General features: G+C 39.8%; 1 protein-coding gene across 8 annotated transcripts in view; it reads left to right on the top strand.

Annotated features, from left to right (window-relative positions):
* Positions 1-22,992, top strand: part of FYN (FYN proto-oncogene, Src family tyrosine kinase) — a 117,466-nt gene that overhangs the window by 51,318 nt on the left and 43,156 nt on the right. For 6 of the 8 annotated variants that reach the window (XM_081000401.1, XM_081000403.1, XM_081000402.1 and 3 more), the window contains one exon: positions 11,001-11,072. The exons of 1 other annotated variant lie outside the window; for it this stretch is intronic. The gene's annotated coding sequence lies outside the window, so the exon portion shown is untranslated. Of the gene's footprint in view, positions 1-11,000; positions 11,073-17,426; positions 17,515-22,992 lie in introns of those variants that run through there. One more of the 8 variants, XM_081000398.1, reaches the window with a different exon arrangement.

Below are 22,992 nucleotides of genomic sequence, written 5' to 3'. Positions count from 1 at the left end.
ATAAACTAGTAGTAACTGCAGTAGATACTGCAGAAAAATATTATTTCCCTGATTAGAACACAACAGAGAGAGTCCTAAGCAATCAGCTCTGAAATGAAAAATAATTGATAATACTGTGCAAGTATAAGAATGCTGCTGTGTTCAGCACAGTTTTGCGGGAACACAGTGAGATTCTGTGTCTGCTGGTGGTAGAATATGTGTAATGGAACAAGAACTTGTAAGTTGTAAGTTATTGGGATTCAAAAGAGTTTTCAAGTTGTGAAATGTGATTCCTTAAAAAGGGCAGTCACCAAGTATGGTTCAAGCTATAAACAACTCACTCTATTGACATAAGTTCATTCATTGAAAGAATCCTATAAATGGGGTTTTTGTTCCCATCTGCAAAATGCTTGGTATGTGTCTGCCTCATAGTATGTGCCTGTTTCAGTGTGAGCTCTTGCCTCCTCAAGGGCACGTGGGGAAGACTATATAGTGAATTATTTCTAATGCAGTTATTTTAGCTATCTTGTAAGGAGTTATAATTTCTAGGTTTGACTTTTCACATAAGGCAAACTATAAATTTAAGCAAATGAATTAACACTCTTGACAGTGTTTACATGAACATTTGTTTTGGAATAACATCAATCCCTGATCTTGTCTCGGTTTCAATATTTGTTGTGGTTGGAGGAGGGGGGGATCAGCAGCTAAAACGATTTTAAAGAGAAAGCAGGGGTTGTTGACTTGTGTTTCTTTCATTCAGTGTAAAGAGATGATATCTGAATAAAAATGGAGGCAAGTGGAACTTGCAATGAATTGTTTAGTGTGCCACAATGGCTGATTGGCATTCTGTGACCCCTGAGCATGCTTTCAATTTGCTCTAAGTCTGTACACAGTTTGTGACAAGTTTAGAAGGCAACTGTCTTCCTGTTAACTTTGGTAGCCTCCTGGATTCCTGGCCTACTATATTTATTTAACTTTTTTTGTATTATGCTAGAACTTTTTATACCAAAGGAATTATTAAAACTTTCATTCTCATAAATGATAAAACACTCTTTCTAACTGGAGGGAAACAGTAGTTTAAGAAAGTTGAACACAGTGTGAGAGAAGCATTGTTTCTTATGGTATACATCCTCTTTTATTTTGACCTGCTGCCATCTTCGGCCAGATTTGTTCTGCAGATTTAAAAAAAACTACCAAAAAGTTGTGACCAGATAGAACAGTGGGATTAGTATACATGCCACAGGCAGTAATACTTTTCCCATCCCAATTTCAACACTCATAAGAGGGAGAAAAAATACCATACTCTGTCTGCCGTTTATAATATGCAATTTAGAAAGCTCTAAAAACAGCAACAAAACAGTTCATCTCAAATCTAATGAATACAAATATCTTCTGCAGCCTAAGCATAGCCCCTTGCTTGAATGTTTTGTTGTCTTAATTTCTTAATCAGACCACTGAATTTAAATGCTTAAATATTAGCAATTTTTTTACAGATTGAATTGTTCAGACTTGCAAGGCACAGCTAGGAGGTAACAGTGGCAATTAGGGGAGCTACTTGAGGCATGCCTAAAGGCTTGTGTGTCCTGCAGGACTTTCTTGGAAAAGCAACATCCATCCATCATGCTGTAGCATAAACTGATTCTGAAGCGCTATTGAACTTCAAAAGTGGTGTAGCATGTAGTATGTGAGACTGATGTTGTGGGCCCCAGGCACAGTAAAGCAATGGGTGGTGGGCCAAGGCATGGTGAAATTGCAAATAAACAGAGGACAACCACTTGGGATATAAAACAGGCCACAACTTTATTGATTACAGGCACATGCCTTGGGTGTGTATCCTGGCTCAAATTGCCTGTCTGCTGCTTTATTGTTTGACAGGATTAACTGAGCTTAAGGGTCGCCCTATGATGTACATCAAATTAGGGCGATCCCGCCCAATATTGGTGATGCTGTGGCCCTTCAGCGCCCATCTGGGTGTCTGGACAGAAGCACCCCCACCCTGGATTCCTTTAACAGGATACCTTGATTTCTTGGACCGGGGGGGGGGGCGCTCCCAGCCCACCATCCATACAGACTAAGGATCTAACCTAATACTTTATCCACCACACAAGTTAGTCCCTTCCCACTGACTCACTGCCAAACCAATTGCATCTTCAACCAATCCCTGCTGCTATTACACACATTGAGCAGCTAGCCCTCATTTCCCCCTGCAGAAAGTGCACCCCAGTGGGTCTGTATAGAGCCCCATTGTCAAATCTAATGCCAAGGTGACAAATCACCTGACCCTAGAGTGCCAACACTGCATGCTGCACTACCCTGTTCATTTGCTTCCAAGTGTGATTGACTTGTGCAGGCTCCAAAGCACCGCTCCCGTTCTGCCAATCCAACAGTTCTGACCACATAATTGTCATTACAGTTATGATTGGGGCATCTGGGGAGCCCACCACTGCAATGTGCAACGTCAGCCAAGGCAGCAGGCCATCCCATGTCATACCCCGTAGGCCAAGTCATGTACTATGGGCCCAGGCATTCAGACCAAGATGTTGGCCCCATGGTGTCCAATGCACAATGCTGTGAACGCAGATCCACCCACCCACCCCGGGTGGCCTGGAGACTTGCTCTGCCACTGAGACTTTGGGTTCTCATTCACTTTCTTGCGACTCCTACATACTTGCAACTGTCTATGACTAGAAGCCGTAGTGCTACCTGGAGTGAGAAGGATACTATAAAACATGCCTGGTATTTTCATGTGTTTCTGGCAGTATCTATGGTACTTTGAAGCCACTTAAGAGAAGGTTGGATAGACATTTCTTCTATTTATTTTAAGGCCATGATCCAGTAGTGTGCTTCTGTTCATTTGCAGGCCATAGTTCATCCATGACCAACCTCACCACTTAATTATGTGATACAGTTGTGTTTGCCACTTCATCTCAAACATGATCTACTTTATTATGAAATGTTTATCATTGCAATTCTTAGATGTGTTAAGATATGTATAGTATTCTCTTTGTTTTTCAAGGGTGCATTTTTGTCATATGAAAACTATCCTACGTGATAGCACCTGACATCTACCTAAAACAAGGAAAGCAGTTTGTCTTGCTATCTTGATTTCACCACTATAACATTTTGCATTGTCAGGAGAAAGATCTGGCTTGTCTAGACTTGCTGTATATGGTAATATTGTTGTGATGTTACAGTTTGCTGATGCTTGGGGAAAGAGATAATTTCCCTCAGAAGATTCCTGGTTGCTGTGTTTGGAGTCACCCTACTGATCCTACCTTTCGGTTTGGGCTTTTTTTTCATATTATAGAACCTTAATTATTGCAATTATTGTTTTAAAGCAAGAATGGAAAGATGCTTCCAGACTACAGCTTCCATCATTCCTGGCCATGCTCTATGCTACTGATGGGAGTTGTAGTTCAGTAATACCCGGAGAGGTTAGCCATCCCTGTTTCAGTTGTAATCAATTTTTATTTTAATGTGAGCTGAGTTTTTGTATTGCTTTGTCATTCTCTTGGGAATCCTTTGGAATTAAGGGCAATCTAAAGGTCTAATAAATAATAATAGATATTATCATTATCTAAAGCAACATATATCTGTTGGAATCATAAAGGGCCCAAGCCTTTCTAGTTCTGCTAAGCATCTTTCATAGTTACGATTACGTTTGTCTTTTCAGCATCTGTTGGTGCCCTCTAGGTGGAAAATTCCTTTTGTATTCATATTGGATTTGAACTTGTTATTATGTATGCAATTGTTTATATATTTTTAATTGTTTTGCAAAATCACTTTGAAATGCTTCATAGGAAATGATTCATAAATGAAACAAATAATCACACTAATATAATAATACCATTTTGGGGAACAAATATTGATCTGTCCTTATCAGTGCTTCTTCTGGACTGTTTTTAGCTGCTACCCATAAAATGAGTAGCAACAAAACAGCAAAAACTGAGAAATGTATTCCCAGAGATAGCTTGTGATTCCCCCCCCCCCACACACAAAGCACTAAAGGTGGCTAACAATAAAAACATAACATAGATAATATAATTACAAATTAGATCACTCATTAGCATCATCATTTGGTAGCAATACAAATGATTTACAGTACATAATAATAGAAATAATATTAGGGAATGCTTCAGCTTGATTAATATTCCAAATCCAGAGTTTGGGAGTGAGGAGGAAGTCGGCAGAGGAACTTATTGAGCTAGAGTTGCTTCACAGAATCATGGAATTGTAGAGTTGCAAGGGACCCTGAGGGCCATGTGTCAGAGTTGCTTAAATCAGATTCAGTGGCCTTCAGCGTTTCATGGTTTCGGTTTTCCATTCCAGATTTAATAAACCATACTTTTTTAAGCTGGGAAGAACTATTCTGGTTAATTTACCAGCATTAAACCAGGGTTCCACATTTTGAGGAGAGAGGAGGAGATGTGAGCCCTGTGCATGTTCCTGGTTTCATAAACCATGGTTTAGGATGCCTGGAGCATTACATCTGAACCAATATCTTCTGCATTAGCATGGCCTAGACTTGCAAACAAAAATATCTTGATACCACTGTAAGGGCTGCCTCTTGGAATCTGAATATATCATATTGTATTCAGCTTTTCTTCAAATTAGTTCCATTTTTTAAAATTAAGAAAAAGGGTGAGGTTATCTAACCAATTTCATTGGCAGTTATGGCAAGCATTTTTCTTTTGCAAAAGCTGAGCTACTGTGTAGTTAACAAGCTAATTAACATAAGCAAGATAATTCTTTGCAGATTTATTAGAGTTTCTGAGCAGAGCAGGAAGAAGTCAGAGGGAAATAAGAAATTCCAGTAATTATTGTTTTCTGCTTTGCATAATGTGATCTGAATGAAATCAAGTAATAAAACATCTCATTTATCTCTAGACTTTCCTTTCACTGTGGTATGGGGGTGGAAGGATTCTAGGTCAGGGGGAAATATAGTTGGTTTTCAAATCTATTAGACATGGGAAAATTCTTTCTCCTTAGTGTTTATAGCTGGGGAGCGGTGGACAGTAGAAATGCACACGTTGAAGCTTTGGCTCATAATATATATCTATATATTTCTTTATCTGAGTTTTCTATCTACTTCAGTACTGATCTGTCACAAAATACACTCTGAAATAGTAATCTGGCCTCCCAAAAATAAGTGAATCAGCATCAGTCTGTAAGAATACACTACTTATTGTTTATTCTGTACATACACCACAGCTCTTTTCATACTTAATTTATGTGCCCACTCTATAGTTTGCTGAACAAATCAGATATCACTCCATTGGTTTGTCAGCATCATCTTTTCTTAAAAAAAAAAAAACAACTAGTCTTGCTACTAGTAGTTCAGAAAACACAAGTCCAATATGGTAGGGGATGAACATCCCTGAATACAGTGGGTTTTGTTTATGAGCATAACCATGCATAGGATTGTACCGCATGTTCTTAAGTTACAACATCATAATTTGTTGATCACTGTTTCGGGGTACTTGAAACAAAAATCAAGTACAAAAATAAAAGATTTCTACTTCATTCTTACAAAGCAAAGCCTCTAGGAGCATGTGATTCAACCATAGCCAACATATTATTTAAACATGACCATAATACATTAAAAAAAATCAAAATAAAACAGAGCAGCAGAAAAAGAATGGCTTAGATTTGAAGAAGAAAAAATACACAAATAGAAGCTCATGGAAGGGTTTTTTCCTTTCCCTCTGAACACCCTCCCCTTTGTGCTGTGAAAAGATTCCTGAACAGCATGAGAATGGCATGGGGAGCCGGTGTTGGAAGAAGGAATTACCCAAAATCAGACAGAGGCATTTTGCATACGGAAAACTCTCATTTTGCACAATTCAAAAATTGTGAATTCAAAAATTCACTTTGTGATTCTTAGGATGCAAACAATTGCAAGTCAAGTTAAAACACACTGTAAAAGCCAGCAACAAAAAGATCTGCCCCCACCCCAACAGTCTTTACCTGATACCCAGAAGATGCTGGAAAACCTCCCTGGGGTGTCACAGGCAGGGCAGCTGTCACAGGTTACAACCTGCCTAACATCTAAAGAGGGACCCAAAGACTTCCGGGGTGGCGCCACCGGCAATGGCGGACTCCCTCTGAACTGGAGGGACTAGCTCCGCAGAAAACGGGTCTTTTCCGCTACGGCGAAGCGGGGACCCACTTAAAAATCAAAGGCGGATGAAGCCTGTGACCATGGGACTCGGCGGGCACCTTTAGCGCCCCCCAACCCGCTAAGGAACCCACTAACGGGCTCCGAAGTGAAGAGGGGGAAGTGGCGCGGTGCTGTGAGTCAACTGCTATTTCCGTGGAGCGAAGCCGCATAGCTGTTGCCGGAGAGCGCTCCCTTTTTCCTGGGACAATTTGGACTTTAAAATAAGCACCCGTGAGTACTTAGACTTTGAACAATTGGACATCAAATAAGGACTTGCGAGTAGGAAAGAATCGGACTTTAAAAATTTACTTGAATTTGGTACGGAACGGGAAGGTCTAAACAGGAAGTCATCCTTCCGTTCTTTTGTAAACAGAATAAAGCAAAGGCAATTTAAACTAGAGCTCAGAAAATCGCTTTTAAAAGATTGGATTTCACCATTTAAAATTGTGGAACCCCCCTTCGACATCAGGAGAAGGGGGGGATCTTTTTGGACTGTTTAAAGTGACTTTAAAGTGAAGTAACTTTCCTCCGTCCTGATCCTGGAGCGGGCTGTCAGGACTGACGTGTGAAGTTCATTAACCAAAGACAAGTGTTTTTGACAGATGGCTAAAAGAAGAGAAACCTAGTGATTCCACTGTTCCCTTTCGCATTTTAAAGGATTATATATGGACAAAGTATCTTAAAAAAGGAAACTTTGTTGCAAGAATAAATAGAAGTTTCCCCCCTAGGGGGAGTCTGTGAAATTGTAAGTGTGAAACTGTAACTAACTCCAGGGAGTCGACAGCTGTTACAGATTACAACCGTGGGAACAAGTATCTGACCTTGTAGGACAATGTATTCAGAAGCCTTGTTGTATGCTCTCTATAAAACAAATGATCTACTGGAACAATTACACGAGAAGGTGAATTGCATGGCGACTTCGACTAGAAATTTTGAACAGGCAGTGGGAAACTTCGAACAGACAGTGGGAAAATATGTGGAGCCCACTCAGGATTTAAATCAGGAGTGTGTCTTGACAGAACAGGAGTTTTTGACATTAAATCAGGAGTGTGTTTTGACAGAACAGGCCCAACAGGAATATGATTTTTTGGATTTGACAAATGAACTTGGAAAAAGCCATATCTGGAAAGGAAAAGTTTGGCTTGGTTTGGAAATGGGGGCTGGATTGACTCCCCTATGCTGGGATGTTTGGACTTTTCAAATATGGCAACGGGCCGTGAGATGTTTGGGACTGTGGGGGCTCTCAATTTTAGAGGGCCTTTGAAACATGCCTTTAAATACTACATGGAATTTATTGTTGAACATGGAAAAGGGGCTGATCTGTTGAGAAGGGTTAAAAACATTGTCAAGCTGGAGTTACCACGAGCAGGAGACAAGGGAAAATACAGTTACAAATATGAAGAAGAGCCGCGGAAGGGTCATGGAAGAGACTTGAGGGCCTCGGACATAAGGTTGCCAGGTTAATGGGCTAGATTGATGGGAATAAGGACTGACAAAACCCGGAACCAGGAGGAAGGGACGCTGGGTGAAGATTGGATCTGTTTATACCTCTTTTTTCTACCATTAGAACTGTTTTATAAAATTGATGAATGATAGAAAAATGTTGGAATGAAATTACTTGGCTTTAGCAAAGATGTTTAAAGAATTATGAAAGAATATTATGATTATGAGAAGTTGGTAAGGATAAGATTTAAGTTTTAAGGTTTATTTTATTATAGGAAGATAAGGTCAAGGATTTGCTGGGATAATTAATAACTAGGATACAAAGAAAGGGAGGAGGAGGAGGTCTAAGAAAGAAGGTAATGACAGCTAAGGATTTGAAAATAATGAATTGGTTTTTAAATGTTTTTAAAGTTTTGTGATTTTTGCGTTCTTTTTTTCTTTTTTTCTGTCATTTTTTCTCATTTGGAATTTTTTCTTATATGGTGGGAAGGGGTTGGTTTTTTCCCGTTTTTTTCTATTTTGTCAATTATTTTTATTATTTGTACTCTCTTCTGCTTCTATTTTATTTTTTTTCTTCTTTGTAACATTTTGAAAATCTCAATAAATATCTTTAAAAAAAAAAAATAAAGAGGGACCCAAAGACTAGCCTCCAAGGAGAATCTTAATTGCAGGGCATGCTAATGTGGGGTGAAGTCATATCTCGTGTGTGTGTGTCATTAAAACATAGATAATAGAACTCTTTTTACATATGCCATTCAAAATATATTTTAAAAACTCCCCTGTGAAGCACTCTTGCCACTCATGCAGAGACTCGGTTTTATTTATTTATGTATATATCTTGTATATTTATGTATTTACATTCATACCCTGCCTTTCTTTCTTCATGGAACGCAAGGTGGAAATACATGTGGTTCCCAGGCAATCTCTCATCCAAGCACTGACCAGACAGAGGCAGTGACCTCACGTGCCTTCATTCAGACCATACCCTGAGATATATAAAGACCACTATAACTCTTGCCTCCCCAACATCTGCCCTAGGTACTCAGCGCCTGCAGCTCTCCTCACACTCTAGATTGTATCATGAATGTTCACTTGAAGGAAATGCCATGACTGCCTCTTGGCTTCTATGGAACCACCCACACTTTCCTTGAGATGTGTTATTTGGTGTAATAAGCTGATTTACTGATTTTTGTGATGAATTTTGTACTTTCAGGTTGGGTTTTTGTTGTTGATCTTATGCTGTTCACTGCCATAATGTTTTTTTCTTAACGTCAGCAATACATTTTTCCAGAAGAGGGGGAAATAAATAAGGCACTTTTCAGAGTAACAGTATTTCATGTAGGGGCTTAAGGAAAATGCAGTTCCTGGATTGCTTTATTGTACATCTCAAGAGAGTCTCTCCTTGAAATGAATAGTTGAGCTGTGGCAGAGCATATGTGGAGTGGGCATGGGTGAGAAAAGAGCCATACTGACCTCTAATGAAGCCGGTCTATAGCCTGGCTCACAGGTCAAATTAAGCTACAGTTTGAAACAAACAATGGTTTAATGTGAATAAGAAGCTTGCTAGTACACGGTGTACAGGTGTCCCCATGGTGCTCCTTCTGTACTGCTGCTGTTTCCGTATCTAAACAAACCAAACCAATGTTATCAAAACCTGGGCTGCTGGGTTGATTCTTCCCCAACAAACTACATGTGGTAACCAAGGGTTGTTCTTGACTCACCACTCATGGTTTGTTTGGGGAAAGCAAACCATAAGCCTAGGTTGAGATGACACAACTCTGCCAGATGACACAGACAAGGGGTCAGCAAACTTTTTCAGCAGGGGGCCAGTCCACTGTCCCTCAGACCTTGTTGGGAGCCGGACTATATTTTTTTGGGGGGGGGGGATGAACCAGTTCCTATGCCCCACAAATAACCCAGAGATGCATTTTAAATAAAAGCACATATTCTACTCATGTAAAAACACCAGGCAGGCCCCACAAATAACCCAGAGATGCATATTAAATAAAAAGACACATTCTATTCATGTAAAAACATGCTGATTCCCTGACCGTCCGCAGGCTGGATTTAGAAGGCGATTGGGCCGGATCCAGCCCCCGGGCCTTAGTTTTCCTACCCATGACACAGACACTCTGCTTTGCTTCATGGCAGTAGCAGGAGGTGCGCCCTGGGAGCAAGTACTCTGCTGATTCACATTAAAGCATAGTTGATTTAAACCTATGTTTAATTAATGGGATGTGTGAACTGGGCCTTTGTGTAGGCCAAGCAGGATTATGCCTTCAGTCTTTAGTCATGTGCACCTTAAATACAATTGTTATCCTTTTCTCAATGCTGAGGAAACAGTTTTGAACTAACCATAGAGAATGTACTGTAGAGTACCTCTGTTCTCTTCCTTCTTCAGGCATTCAATGGCATTGTACCTCATTCTCCAACCACTCCAATATCTTGCTTGCTCTGTTTCTCAGATCTTATACTACTGCAAGACACAGGCTCTTCTTTCCCCCAATGATTATTGCCATAAAAATTGTTCTGACATCGCTGCTTGTCTGCACTGCAAGCTGTTCTGTCTATGTATATAGCCTAAGGAAAGAACTCAAGTAGCTGCCATGAAAAAATTAGTTAACTTTGGTGAAATAGTGGCACCTGTCCATTTTACCGTTCTTGCTTCTTACAGTGCCCAATTTATGCCATGTCTGTTTGTATGGCCTTCAGTAAGTGGAAAATTGTTTCCAGTTATGATCATGGACTTATTGTATTGCTTATTTGTGATTTTGTATAACGATAAAGGGTAAACCCGTTGCAGCAAACTGTAACTTTACAGAAAGATACAATTGCAGCAGTAACAATTTGCTGAGTGTGGGAAAGCAATTTGCAGACTTCCATTCTTACAACTACTTTGTTGCATATGATTGAGACACTTTATTGCTATGTGAAACACCAACATGCCAGTAACTGAGCAGGTCTGAAGGAATTAATTGTATTTATTGTAACAATTTCCCTTGCTGGATGGGGCCTTTTAACAATATGTGAAAATTCCAATTATGTCGGCATTGTAATTTTGAAGGGTACGTTATTTTTGGTTTTATCACAGACCATATGTTTTGTTAATAACGCTCAATCTCAAGTATACCTTTTACAAAGAGGAAAAATCAATACTGTGAAAGAAAGATTGGACAATGCCTTCATCCTCTGGTTCTGCTCTCTTAGCCATTGGTAACTCCATATTGGCATTTTAAAAAAATTGAAAAACAGGTCAACTCCCTGTGTTGGTGTTATGCTCCAGTCCCATCATTGGTGCACAGCCCGATCCAAAGATTGTTATAAAAGGAGTTTTGTTAGAAACACCAGAGTTGTTCGGCACTGTGTAAGTAAATAATGATGGAAGTACATAACTGAGCAGTTCCCTCTTTTGTTGCAGGTCCAGTCTTACAGAAGCTCTTGAAAAAATGTGGTGAATAAAAACTTGCTCTGTTTACGGGGGGAAATTCTGGTAAGCAACTCTATATCTTACGCTTTTGTAGTTGTGCCCATTAAATTGTTTCAACTGTTCTGCTTTAATTTCTACTTAGATAGGAAACCTATAATTTTACAAAGTTGGTTACTGGTGTGGGCAGTATTTTCCTCCTTTTCTATTTTCCTTTATTTTAGTTTTGCATGAAGACTTTTGGGTTATAATGAGAAGTCTTGAAAGAAATCAAGCTGAGCCTTGAGGCAAGGAATGCACTAGACAGTTTAATTTCTGAAACAGCTTCCACTTATTGTGCTGTGGCTTTTATAAAGTACTTAAAAGCCTTGGAGCTAAAATCTAAGGGAGGGATTTTATAAAGGTTTGCCTTAAAAAAGAAATTTCCTATGGCATCATGCAAACTAGTATTATGGTTCAGATGGAACTATTTTTAAAAGGTTGATATAAATGATTTTGTAACAGTGTGGAGACTGACATACCGCATCTGTTTCTTATCTCTTGTACCATGTCTTTTTTTATAGAGGACTGATTTTGTATAATGTTACTCCTTGTTATATCAGACAATGACATATAAAACTCCCTAGAGATGATCCATGCAGATTTCTCATTGGAGGATAGGACTTCCCATATAATTCAACTTTTTGTCCATCAGTGTGCTGACTGAAATTAGTAACTCTTGTTAGAGGCTTGGAAAGAGGTGGAAGATATTAGTGTCTAAACAATTGGGGGTTTTCCCCTCCTACCCCTCTCCCTGGACAGAAGAGTAATAAATCTATGTGTAGATGGTAGTTGCCAGTCATCAGAGTGTTCATTTGAATACTTTATAAAAGGGGTGCCATATTTCAGCAAAATCGTCCGTTTCAGTTGCCGTCATTCAGGGCATGGACTCTTAGTTTTTCTGATAAAGCAATTGTCCATAAGTTCTGCTTCCATTGTGTGATGTGTAGATGATCCAGTCCTTTCCAATTTTTTATTTATATTTTTTGCTATGAGCAATCATGCTGCTACCAGAAGAAAAGTGATAAGTTCCTTGTGCAATAATTTGAGTGATTTAAAAAATGTTAATAAACCTAGGCATGGGTTGCATTGTACATTGTGATTCATACTTTTGCTTATTTCTGTAAATAACCTTTCCCCAAATGGCTGCACAAATTCCCATGTCCATCACATATGGAAAGTCATGCCAATTACCTTGCATCACCTCCAGCATGCTGAAGAGGATGTTTTCTCTATATAGCTGCGTCTTATAAGTGTTAAATGCCATGTATCTACTAACTAAAAAAATAGCCCAAGGGGGGGACCACCACAAGCACCACTTTGCTCTCTCTTCTACCCTTTTGCTGCCTGCTTAGCAGGACTTTGGAGATCTTACATCCTCTGCCATCAGTTTTCACCCTGTACAACCGTTTTGCTCTGCAAAAGCAACATAGATTCATTACCATATCACTAAGCATGGCATACTAGTGCCTTGACATAATTATGTGATTTATTTAAAGATATTTATGGCTTTTCTGTATGCTCATATGCACAACCTCAACAGTAAGGATGTGGCCTCAGTAAGAAAACTACACATTGCTTGCTGACTACAAGATCTCTCCAGGTTTTTCTTTTAATCTCTTTGGTACATGAATTATGAAAACAGCATTGGAGCTTGGTGTGATTTTTAAAAAATGAATAACACAAGATGAAATATTTTTATAGGGTTGCTTATTAATCAGGTTGCTGAGCTCAAATTAAGGCAGAAGCCTGGGAAAGTATCCCAGCTGACCATTGACAGGAACTGGAATAATGATGTTCATGTGCTAGGTTAAAAAAAAAAATCCCAGGAGGACTTTCATCATAGCTATTTAAAAAGAAGCATCTGTTCTATGTATGTATAGCACTTGGACTTAGGATGTGTTCCTGAGTATTGTCTCATATCTCAAGGATTATTTGGTTCTGATGGTAGTACTGAAGAGAGATAATTGTGGGTAAGATAGTTGTGGTCATTGATAGGATTTGTTCATATAAATCATAAGGTAGAAAAGCTTATCTAGTATGATATTGGTGCAAAGTTTTGTATTTATACTGTTTCAAAGGGTGATTCTGCATTCTTTCTAATGCCTATTCAGTATTTAAAATACTATGATTAGGAACAAAAATACTTATTCAATGTAGCATTTTATTTACAATAAACATTTGGTATCTTAACCCTCCATCAGTATAGCATCTTTAGCCAATGACCAGTAGCTGTTTTCAAAATGAAGGCCCCCCCAAATGAAACAGGGGAAAACCATAGCACAATAGTAAGACATGTGTTTTGCAAGGCAGAAGTCCCTAGGCTCAGTCTCTGGCATCTCCAGCTATAAACACTGGGTAGGTAGTAATGTGGATGCCTCTGCCTGAGGGTTGAATCAGATGCAACATTCAATGTGGGATTAAATTTAATATGTCCAGTTATTTTATTCTAAATAACATTAATAGGGGAGGAGGGAAGACCAGGATTGGGGCCATGGAACATGGGGAAGGAGGACAAGCCTTTCCCCCCCTCACCATGAACCTTATGAAGAAGCACCCCCTTGAAGCTGTGGTTAGCCCCAAAAAGGAAGCTGTCACTGGCATGTTGGCAGACGTCCGTGCTCTAGGATTCAGCTGCTTTCTGGCAGTGATCTGGAGCTCAGTGTGCCCAACTTTATGAGTGGTGGTCAACTAAATTTTACTCAGACCAGATCCATTTTAATTAATGCCCCTAAGTTATGTTCTAGGTACCCAGTATGTTAACACACACATTCATGCTGAGACTTCACTGTCAAGAGTGGCTCAGGATTGCATGTCCACCATGACATGTCCCAAATATATTTCATGCCACCCACATTATGGGGCAAACTCTGGACTTCTCATCTTTATCTCCCCTTCTTTTAAAGCTCTCACTTTGTTAAAAGCTTTGATTTTAAAGCCAAGTCTGCCTCAATAGCTGTGCCAGCACAGAATCACATCCTATATGGGGTTGGGGGAGAGAGGCTGTGCCTATATGGGGTTAGGGGAGAGAGGCTGTGCCTCTTCAGATATTGTTGGGCTCAGGTTCCCACCATCCCTGGCTGTTGCCCATGCTGCTGCTAGAAGTTGGAATTCAACGTTTGAAGGACCCTTGCCATGTGGGGTGATATGGCACAGGGGAGCCCAGTGCTGCCACTGCTTTTGACGCAGAGCAAACACCATGATCACCATGATGTTGCAGTGAAACTGTCATACATCTAGTGTGAACCCAGTTGAGAGCACATAACTTGATTTTTCCTTGGTGTGCAATCTGTGGGCAAGTTGCAATATGAAGGAACAGGGTTGGTGAGTATTTCTGGAGAGCTTGGCAACTAGCCTGAATAACATCTTGCATATCTGACATCTTTGGAGGATTTTAATAGAATGGAATATCTTCTGCTTTGTACTTGTGGGGGCGCTGTGCTAAGGGTTAAAAAAAAAACCTGCCACAAAACCGAAAAGATTTTGCTCACTGAAATCCAAATATAGTTTCCATTTAATATCCTTAGAAGTGGCTTGAACTGTAGATTGACCCCAGAAATTATGGTTTCTTTCTTGTCCTTTCTTTAATAACACTTCTCTTTAATATGCTCAGAAGTGGCTTGAATTTTAGAAAGACCCCAGAAATTGTGGCTTTTTCTTTGCCATTTTTAAAATAACATTTTCTCTTTAACGTGCTGACAGAGCATCCATTTCTAAGTATTAGGTTTGTCTGTATTTGCATTGTTAAGGTTTTGCATTGAGGGGTGGGAGAGAAGCCTTTTTTTCCAGAAGTGAGATTATGTTTGTTGTTTATGCATTTTGTACACTTCACCACTACTAACAAGAGCTTTAGCAGTGGCTAAGGGGAGGGGGGAAGAAGATGCTTTTAAATTATTTGCCATCTCAACCCATTACGATGGTTTATTTATTTAAATTTCAATAAATCAGTAGTAAAATCCCCAAGTGTACTATCTATTATTAATCAGTGCGATTTTGAAACTTGCATCACTCTTATTTTAGCTGTACTCCCTTTTTTCCACCCTTGTTTTGATTAGTATTTCCAATACTAGTGTGATATGACTTAGGGGCTGCAGCACCATATATTTCAATATATCTACCTACCACCTTACAGTGGTACCTCTGGTTACGTACTTAATTCGTTCCAGAGGTCCGTTCTTAACCTGAAACGGTTCTTAACCCGAAGCACCACTTTAGCTAATGGGGCCTCCCACTGCTGCCACACCGCCGCCGGAGCAGGATTTCTGTTCTTATCCTGAAGCAAAGTTCTTAACCCAAGGTAATATTTCTGGGTTAGTGGAGTCTGTAACCTGAAGCGTATGTAACCTGAAGCATATGTAACCCGAGGTACCACTGTAGAGGCAAATCTGGAGAGGCACAGTATTGGGGCTGGATTGCTTTCTACTCAAGTGGAGTGGGAGGGGGAATGAAGAGCAGGGGAAGGTGCACCTAAGCCTGAAACTTCATCCCTTCTTCGTTTCAGGAAATAACTAACAGTGCAATTCAAACACACGATCTGCCAGGATAAGGGAGCTGGGATTCAGTGGATCCTAGGTCTTCCTGGCTTAGCTGGGGCTACACCAGTAGAAGTCCTTCACCCTGGCTAAGCTGGTGATGTGCCAGAATAAGGCCCTCAGCTCAGCTCAGCTCAGCTCAGCTGGTGGAATTTAAGTTGGTAGAATTTATACTAGCCAAAGGCCCCAAAAAGGGACATGGTCAGTGCAGGATGGGGTAAGGAAAGACATACCTATTCTAGACCCCTTTCAGCTAGGACATGTGATCTAGTAACCCAGCAGAATTTAGCTGGCAAATAGTAGTGCCAGTCAAACTTCTCCCGAATGAGGTTTGGAATGGGGTATCTTACACTAGCGTAACTCATGTAACTTACACAGACTTTCAGTGTATCTGAAGAAGTGTGCTTGCACACGAAAGCTCATACCAAGAACTAACTTAGTTGGTCTTAAAGGTGCTACTGGAAGGATTTTTTTATTTAGACTTTCTATAGTTAGGGTTGCACTGTTAGAGCCATTTTAACTTGAGAAGCATATTGTACTTTCCAGATGTACAAAGCAGCTCACATTATCTTAGGAACAGCCCACTAAAGTAGATTGGTGTTGTTATTCTCATATTGCAGGGGCAAAGGAGTAAAAAAAAAAACCTCCCCCAATTTCCATCCAGATGGGGGCCTCCTGCAGCAACTATTTAGGAGCAGCAGAACTGCACACGCTTCTCTGGGAGTAGGCCCCATTGAACTCAGTGGTGCATACTACTGAACAGCACTGCACTGTTAAAAACGTTTCTGCAATTAGTAAATGAGCGAATAACGTCACCTTTCTTTTGGTCCTGAGCTTGTTGCTAAAGCAAGGTTTAAACCAGCAAATTTTTCAAACTCACTCATCTATCTCAAAGTTGGCTAATCTTTCTTCCTCCAGATGTTGTTGAACTCCATCAGCCCCAGTCAGCATAGCTATTGGTCAGGGATGAGGAAAGTTGGAATTAAACATAATCTGAAGGGCTCCCCCTCCTCTTGCTTTATATGTTAGCTCTCCAGTTACAGTGGTGCCTCGCAAGACGAAATTAATCCGTTCCGCGAGTGTCTTCGTCTAGCGGTTTTTTCGTCTTGCGAAGCAACCCTATTAGCGGCTTAACGGATTAGCGCTATTAGCGGTTTAGCGGCTATTAAAGGCTTATCGGCTTAGCGGATTAGCTGCTAAAAGGCTATTAAAGTCTTAGCGGCTTAGATAAAGGGGGGGGAAGCAAAAAAAAAAATCTCAAGACTCGCAAGACATTTTTGTCTTGCGAAGCAAGCCCATAGGGAAATTCGTCCTGCGAAGCAACTCAAAAACGGAAAACCCTTTCGTCTAGCGGGTTTTCCGTCTTGCGAGGCATTCGTCTTGCGGGGCACCACTGTATAATCCTTCCTGTTTATCATGTGGAATATAAACTGACTTAGATTTGAAGACAACTACGCATGAGGAAATACAGAAAATCTTATATGCAGAATAAATAAATAGATCCATTTACTATGACTCTTCAAATGCTCAACGTAGATTTTCTTTGTAGTATTCAGGGTATATTTGAATTCAGTCCAGATGCTTAAGTGTAGTTTGTAATATTTTTTTTTTATTTGCATTGATACATGTACCTGGTAATCTGGGAAGATCTAACTAAAGAGATTTCTCGTGTGTGTATGTGTGTGTGTGTATGTGTGTTCACAATCCTTCAGTTTATTTCCAAACTGTAGGAGGTTCAACTCATATTTCATTAATCCATTGGTTTAATGAAGGCAAAATAGCTATCCCAGTCTAAAACTTGAATTTGTGCAATCACCTGTGTTCTAAAAGTATTTTTGAATTATTTCAGGTTTACAGCAAAGTATGCAGATGAACTTTTACAGAGCTGGCACTGTTTTCTTCTGTGCACAAGAATGTGAAATACCTTCAGAAAAAAGGTATTTTTCACATAAGTGTCAATGTTTGCTCTGCTTCCATAGGAAATTTATTTAATTGTCAGCTGTAGCAGTAATGATCCCTTGTCAGCTGATGTGACAGCTGCAGACATGGCTCCTCTGTTCAAGACAACTGTACTATAGAGGATCTGCATTTAAATATCAACACAGGCTGCCTGTACGCAGACACATGTGCCACTCTGTTTTCTCATCAGTACTTTGATTGCTTTAAACCCCATGGGTAATTAGCATGATTGTTACTCAGAATATGCAGATAATCAATTAAATTAAATGCCACTGGCATTGGAAAAAGGTCATACCAGGTTTTCCTAGTCTTTTCACAACCCAAACGGCTTTGAGAAAATAGTGTGTGCTTGTGTGTTACGTGATTCATTCTGTTTTTTCATATTTTGTCTTGATTTGGATTCTGTTCTAGTTCCTTGATAATATTTTGTTTTAAAAATGAAAGTTTCTTTCCCCAAAAGTAATTGCACATTTATTCAAAATCTGATTAAAACTATTTGGTTTAACTGTTAACAAAATTGATGAGCTTGATGCAGTGATTCCAGCTCTTCAAAATCTGATAGCCATTTACACTCAGTTTCAGATACATGCTGTCCTGTCCTACACAAGTTGACTTAATAATGTTTACTTCCAGCCACAAAAGCTGAACCAATATCTGTTGTTGTTATCTGTCTCTCTCAAGATAAAATTGAGTACACCTTTTAAAAATGAAAGTTGTATTGCTTACCAAAATGTTTCCAAATATTTTGAGAACTCTATTCTTTTGATGAAAAAAGGCTGTGCTGAGTGTTCTCCAATAAGAACTTTTCCCCTGAAATGAGGTGTGTGATACTTAGGGGTTTTAATTAGGTGGTGATTTTGGGGTTCTGATCCCACCTTGAAAGAGCTTATCATTGGGGGGGCTATTTTAAAGTATATTATAAATTTTATTATATATTATATGTCATTATTGGCTATTAGGATACAATTCACTTTGCAAATCAGCATTTTAAGTTTGCTGGTATTGCTACATTAGGTTTGTTGCTTATTCCTTATGTACATGTATGCACTATCTGATGAATGTGGAACATAAAGGAAAACTGCTTTAATATAAACTAGTAGCTATTGAGATTATATGTGGGGTGCTATGAACAGGCATTATGAAGTATTTAATTCAAGAGGTAAGGTCATTGTGCATATCATCACTGAGTATGTGATTAAGCTGTAATTAATGTGCTAATTACATAGATTGGTTCTTATTCTAAAGGTTATAGGGGAAATCAAAATTCATGAATATGAATCCTTGAATAATCTGGAAATTGTAGAATGCACAACAGATGGGGCAATGAGTACTTAATGCCTGTTGGTAATGAAGAGGGATAGGAGGTTATAACTATACAGTGATACCTCGGGTTAAGAACTTAATTCGTTCTGGAGGTCTGTTCTTAACCTGAAACTGTTCTTAACCTGAGGTACCACTTTAGCTAATGGGGTCTCCTGCCGCTGCTGCACGATTTCTGTTCTCATCCTGAAGCAAAGTTCTTAACCTGAGGTACTATTTCTGGGTTAGCGGAGTCTGTAACCTGAAGCGTTTGTAACCCGATGTACCACCATATCATGGAACACAGCAGGAATCGTACCTCAAAAACAAGTGTACTAGGGCTAAGGGATTCATTGTTAAGAAGAATGAATGCCTAGAGTTATTGGAAGATACGGGCACTTCCTAGTTGAAATGTGATTAAATTCATAAACATTGTTCTTTAGATGCACTCATACCTTGCTTATCTCTTACTACCATTTTTTTCTCTGCTCAGCACCTATAATTGATCCTACCTGTTTAGGGAGGTTTTTAATGTTTGATGTTTTATTGTGCTTTTAATTCTGTTGGGAGCCACCCATAGTGGCTGGGGAAACCCAGCCAGATGGGCGGGGTATAAATAAATTATATTACTACTACCTGCCCTTCCACTGTGGTACTCGGCATCTTAACTACCTTTCTCCAGTTTGCCCACTCCTTCTTTCTGAGACAGGCTTTGAGTTGAGACCTGATGGTTTCACACTCCCCATCTCCTTTTCCTTCTGAACCCCTGGACACATGTCTCTGCTGCTCCATTTGTACCTCCCGCACATGTCATCTTCACCACCGTTAAACTACCTGTGCTGGGAGAGATCAGTTTTTAATGAGAGCTATGTTCAAATAGCACAAAGAAAATGGAATACAATTGTTGTGGGACACAACTTGACTCTTAACACCAAACATTGGGTACTCGGGGCTCCCACACCCCAAAGTTGTATGAGTGAATGTCTCCTATTCAATGGAATGAACTTGGCAGTAACTGCCACCTCACCCCTGATTCTGTCTAACCCAATTCACTGAGAGGAACCTTTGACTTTGGGGGAAAGAGAACCTTGCGTACATTGTCTACACACAGAGAAAGAGAAAGTTTACACTTACTCTCACGCTGACCTTTTTAGTCCTGTTGGAAAATCCTATGCACCAATATATGCCTTTCCTATTCCCATTTTCATAAATAATTGTTAAAGTTAAATGGATGTGAAAATCATATGGCTGGCATTTTATTATGACGTGTGTGTGTGTGTGTGTGTGTGTGTGTGTGTGTGTGTGTAGGCATAATTAAAGGGTTCTTGCCTAAAGAAGTATTTGAAGAAAGATAATTTTAAATTAAGGCTTAATTACCAAGATACATACCTATTAACTTCACATGATTTATTTTTTTCTAACTTGCTTGGACGACTAGTTGCATTTAATCTGAAACTGTGCTGTTCTCCTCAGACTCATTTCTTCTCCTCACTACTTTTATCAGTCATCGCATTTCACGCTTTGAAGTTGGGAAATTCTCAAATTTAATTTTTTTTAAAAAACTTACAATGAGCTCTGAGAAATCCTGCTGTGCCTGAGGTACAGCATGGCTATATGTGCTCCTCTGCTAACTGCCAGTATAAGGCAATAGTAATATGGAAGTGCCAGTATTTAGTGTAAAATTTGTGACTGAAACCTGCTCTACTTTGGGAAAACAGGAGGAGACAAACGGAGCAGATAACTCTTGGCCTTGAAATTTGATTAATTGGACTCAGCCTCTGTGCCTGGTAATCTGAACCCGCTAAATTAGAAAGTCACTTTCGTTTTAAATAGCAAGTTCTTCTTATACCAAATGAATGGCATACTTTTACATAGCAGTTGCGTGTTCAGTAAGCATTGCATGTTCATCACAAGGTCTGGAAATTATATAGTACCCAGGAATTCCAAATTTAGCTATCTCCAAATCCCATTTCTCGAGTAGTTTTCCAAAACATGGCTTAGCATGAATGTGTGGGTGTGTAGACTCCAGGAGAGGAGGTTCAGCTAATTTGCTCCTCCCTGTTCATTCTACTACTGTGAACATAAGAAGAGTCTGCTGGATCAGGGCAAAGGCCCATCTAGTCCAGCATCCATTTCTCACAGTTACCAACCGCAGTGGCAGCTTAGTGCTCATGCATTAACGTATGGCTTGGCATGTTGTCTGAAACCACTCTCTCCAGACTAATCATGAGCTGTATCAAAGGCTTGCACTTTGGTTTTCCAGCTTATTATTTGCCAGGGAGAGCTAAAACCATTACCACATTCTCCTCTGGAAGCCTGCAGGCTCATGTGGTCATACTAAGCAAAGGTTTGACTTGCTGTGGCATGTGAATCAGGCCATTGTCACTAAAAAAATCAATTTTTGTAGCAATGTGCGGGAGAAGAGCAAGATCCACTGCAGCGCCTCAGTGGGATGGGTGCTTTTGCATGTATAAGGTTCATCTTCTGTTCTGGCCATTTCTGGTAGCAAGACTGAAAATGATCTCTGCCTGAGGCCATGGACAACCCTGCCACTGAAGATTTACAATAGCAGGTGTTATGCACCATTTGTCTGACTTTGTGAAATACAGTTATTATGTGTTTTACCCCTGAATCTTGCAGTTCATTGGGCTGTGACCCTCTCCCAGCCTTATCTTGCTTCCTACAGAGATGCAGTACTAGGGCTGAAGTGAAACCACGTGGGTTCACAACAAGGACAGATGAAATGCCATTCAATTCCCAAGTGTGTGGAATTGTTTCAAGAGCACTGCATTTTAATAGGTTATGTGCATTTTCAGAACTGTTGACGCATGTAAATTCATGTAAAAATATCTACAGGTGAAACGATAGTTGTTGCATAATTATTGTTGCATAATTTGTTTGTTGCATAATTATTGCACTTTTTTCTTACTTTCCCCTGTGTCTCTTTGGCAACCGTTCCTTACCTTGAGGAAAGAAAGAAAGAAAGAAACCTCAGAGGTTTTAAAATCAGTTTGAGCGGGAAGGCAAAATGAACTTTGGCAAAGTTGTTAACCTACATAGGAATGGTGTGTGGTGTGTTTCCTTCCGCTTTCTCACGCTGAAATGTAACATAGGCATTACTTTGTGGCACCCAATGTAAGGCTAATTTGCCTCATTTGAATCTAAAAAGGAGCCCACATCCTTCCTGTGCCCTTCAGAGAATTCTAAAAGGCTCTACAGAGAAAACAGATGTACGAGTATGTATCACTTACAATTAGGGACGACATGATTAGGTTCTATGCTGAAGAAACTAAAGGACAAAGCTGCCCATGCAGAAAATAGGCTACTGAGATGATGAGGGGTGCTGAATACTCTTCTGTTTACTTTTTCTTGCCGCAGTGATTATAAAAGCATTTAAAAGAGAATAGCTACAAACAAAGCCAGAGTATTGATTGTTATGCTTCAAGAAAACTATTCTAAAGATGAGAAAACGTTTACAGAAATATTAACAGGAATGGACAAAATTAACTTCCACCTTTCTCTCTCTTTCTTTCTTTCTTTCTTTCTTTCTTTCTTTCTTCCTGTCTCACTCTCTCTCTCTCTCCTACTCTCCCTCTCTGCTTTTTTTGGGAGAGGGGGGTTAGTATGGGAATATAAGTTTGTGTGTGTGTGTGTGTCTGTCTGTCTGTCTATCTCTCTATCTATCTATGACTCTTTGTAGGGAAGCTGCTGTCCAGCTCTGTTAAATGTAACAGCTTAACTAAAGTCAATTTTGAATGTGCACATTAAGGTGAAGAATGAAGACTGCATTTTGGGGAGAAGATGATACCTTATCTTGCTGAAGCAGCTCTGTGGATTGGGAGTCAGGGGCACCATGTTACAGTTGTTTCATTCTTTCCTGTAGGACTGCTACTAGAAAATAGCATTCGCAAACATCTGCTTGGTCCCTAGCACTTGTGCTATTGGATCCCACCGGGTTCCATTCTCTCCCCCATGATATTTAACATCTGTATGATGACACTGAGAGGTGTCAACTGAAGATTTGCAGCACAGTGTCATCAGTATGCTGATGCTACTTGGCTGTGTCTCTCAGTTCCATCGGAATTAGGAGATGCTGAGCAGAAACATCCCAGGCAACACTGGGATGGCAAGCCATGGTTGTTTTTGGACCAGGATAG

The sequence above is a fragment of the Podarcis pityusensis genome, assembly GCF_964106645.2.
Source record: "Podarcis pityusensis genome assembly, chromosome: 3".
Classification (NCBI taxonomy): domain Eukaryota; kingdom Metazoa; phylum Chordata; class Lepidosauria; order Squamata; family Lacertidae; genus Podarcis; species Podarcis pityusensis.
This window is presented reverse-complemented; position numbering and strand designations above follow the sequence as displayed.